This window comes from Hypomesus transpacificus, chromosome 2 (genome assembly GCF_021917145.1).
Source record: "Hypomesus transpacificus isolate Combined female chromosome 2, fHypTra1, whole genome shotgun sequence".
Taxonomy (NCBI): Eukaryota; Metazoa; Chordata; class Actinopteri; order Osmeriformes; family Osmeridae; genus Hypomesus; species Hypomesus transpacificus.
In genome coordinates, this window is record NC_061061.1 from 15,249,705 (window position 1) to 15,252,204 (window position 2,500).

Here is a 2,500-nt window from a genome sequence, read left to right on the forward strand (position 1 = left end):
ATCCCTGGCTTAGGAGGCCAGTGCCTTATCCATTAGGCCACTGGGGCTTGAGAGTCTGCTTTTTTCACCCGCACATAGCAGCTGGTCGGGAAGGTTTTGGTCACAGAAGACATGGCTCAGGCCCATAGAGGTTCGGATTTCACCATTGTCTAAAAGTCTCATAGCAGAGGATGGTTTCGATCCATCGATCCCTGGGTTATGGGCCCAGCACGCTTCCGCTGCGCCACTCTGCTACAGGGCATTTGAATTGGGAGTCAAACCCACAATACCTGACAGAGGAGGCCATTTACTCAAGTTCAAAAGGCTCATAGCAGAGGATGGTTTCGATCCATCGACCTCTGGGTTATGGGCCCAGCACGCTTCCGCTGCGCCACTCTGCTACTTGGCATTAGCATTGGAATTGGGAGTCAAAGCCACAATACTCGACGGAGGAGGCCATGTACTCGGGTTCTCTTTCCCCACAGGTAACAGAAAGGTTTTGGTCCCAGAAGACGTGGTTCAGGCCCAGATAGCATCCACAAGGGTTTAAAAGTCTCGTAGCAGAGGATGGTTTCGATCCATCGACCTCTGGGTTATGGGCCCAGCACGCTTCCGCTGCGCCACTCTGCTACACATCACCCGAGACGGGACTCGAACCCACAATCCCTGGCTTAGGAGGCCAGTGCCTTATCCATTAGGCCACTGGGGCTTGAGACTCTGCTTTTTTCACCCGCACATAGCAGCTGGTCGGGAAGGTTTTGGTCACAGTAGACATGGCTCAGGCCCATAGAGGTTCGGATTTCACCATTGTCTAAAAGTCTCATAGCAGAGGATGGTTTCGATCCATCGACCTCTGGGTTATGGGCCCAGCACGCTTCCGCTGCGCCACTCTGCTACATGGCATTTGAATTGGGAGTCAAACCCACAATACCTGACAGAGGAGGCCATTTACTCAAGTTCAAAAGGCTCATTGCTGAGGATGGTTTCGATCCATCGACCTCTGGGCCCAGCACGCTTCCTCTGCGCCACGGCATTTGAATTGGGAGTCAAACCCACAATACCTGACAGAGGAGGCCATTTACTCAAGTTCAAAAGGCTCATAGCAGAGGATGGTTTGGATCCATCGACCTCTGGGTTATGGGCCCAGCACGCTTCCGCTGCGCCACTCTGCTACTTGGCATTGGCATTGGCATTGGCATTGGCATTGGAATTGGGAGTCAAAGCCACAATACTCGACGGAGGAGGCCATTTACTCGGGTTCTCTTTCCCCACAGGTAACAGAAAGGTTTTAGTCCCAGAAGACATGGTTCAGGCCCAGATAGCATCCACAAGGGTTTAAAAGTCTCGTAGCAGAGGATGGTTTCGATCCATCGACCTCTGGGGTATGGGCCCAGCGCGCTTCCGCTGCGCCACTCTGCTACACATCACCCCAGACGGGACTCGAACCCACAATCCCTGGCTTAGGAGGCCAGTGCCTTATCCATTAGGCCACTGGGGCTTGAGAGTCTGCTTTTTTCACCCGCACATAGCAGCTGGTCGGGAAGGTTTTGGTCACAGAAGACATGGCTCAGGCCCATAGAGGTTCGGATTTCACCATTGTCTAAAAGTCTCATAGCAGAGGATGGTTTCGATCCATCGATCCCTGGGTTATGGGCCCAGCACGCTTCCGCTGCGCCACTCTGCTACATGGCATTTGAATTGGGAGTCAAACCCACAATACCTGACAGAGGAGGCCATTTACTCAAGTTCAAAAGGCTCATAGCAGAGGATGGTTTCGATCCATCGACCTCTGGGTTATGGGCCCAGCACGCTTCCGCTGCGCCACTCTGCTACTTGGCATTAGCATTGGAATTGGGAGTCAAAGCCACAATACTCGACGGAGGAGGCCATGTACTCGGGTTCTCTTTCCCCACAGGTAACAGAAAGGTTTTGGTCCCAGAAGACGTGGTTCAGGCCCAGATAGCATCCACAAGGGTTTAAAAGTCTCGTAGCAGAGGATGGTTTCGATCCATCGACCTCTGGGTTATGGGCCCAGCACGCTTCCGCTGCGCCACTCTGCTACACATCACCCGAGACGGGACTCGAACCCACAATCCCTGGCTTAGGAGGCCAGTGCCTTATCCATTAGGCCACTGGGGCTTGAGACTCTGCTTTTTTCACCCGCACATAGCAGCTGGTCGGGAAGGTTTTGGTCACAGTAGACATGGCTCAGGCCCATAGAGGTTCGGATTTCACCATTGTCTAAAAGTCTCATAGCAGAGGATGGTTTCGATCCATCGACCTCTGGGTTATGGGCCCAGCACGCTTCCGCTGCGCCACTCTGCTACATGGCATTTGAATTGGGAGTCAAACCCACAATACCTGACAGAGGAGGCCATTTACTCAAGTTCAAAAGGCTCATTGCGGAGGATGGTTTCGATCCATCGACCTCTGGGCCCAGCACGCTTCCTCTGCGCCACGGCATTTGAATTGGGAGTCAAAACCACAATACCTGACAGAGGAGGCCATTTACTCAAGTTCA

At 53.1% G+C, this 2,500-nt stretch overlaps 5 non-coding genes across 5 annotated transcripts in view; all 5 read right to left on the reverse strand.

The window, feature by feature from the left end:
- trnar-ccu overlaps window positions 1-47 on the reverse strand; it is a 73-nt gene extending 26 nt beyond the window's left edge. The window contains exon 1 of the tRNA in view: window positions 1-47. This exon is cut by the window's left edge and continues 26 nt beyond it. This is a non-coding gene — a tRNA (tRNA-Arg).
- A 568-nt stretch (window positions 48-615) lies between these two features.
- On the reverse strand, window positions 616-688 carry trnar-ccu. The gene has a single exon. It is a non-coding gene; the product is annotated as a tRNA-Arg (tRNA).
- Window positions 689-1,326: 638 nt separating this feature from the next.
- Window positions 1,327-1,398, reverse strand: trnam-cau. The gene has a single exon. It is a non-coding gene; the product is annotated as a tRNA-Met (tRNA).
- A 6-nt stretch (window positions 1,399-1,404) lies between these two features.
- trnar-ccu lies at window positions 1,405-1,477 on the reverse strand. The gene has a single exon. It is a non-coding gene; the product is annotated as a tRNA-Arg (tRNA).
- Window positions 1,478-2,045: 568 nt separating this feature from the next.
- trnar-ccu lies at window positions 2,046-2,118 on the reverse strand. The gene has a single exon. It is a non-coding gene; the product is annotated as a tRNA-Arg (tRNA).
- Window positions 2,119-2,500: the final 382 nt, after the last annotated feature.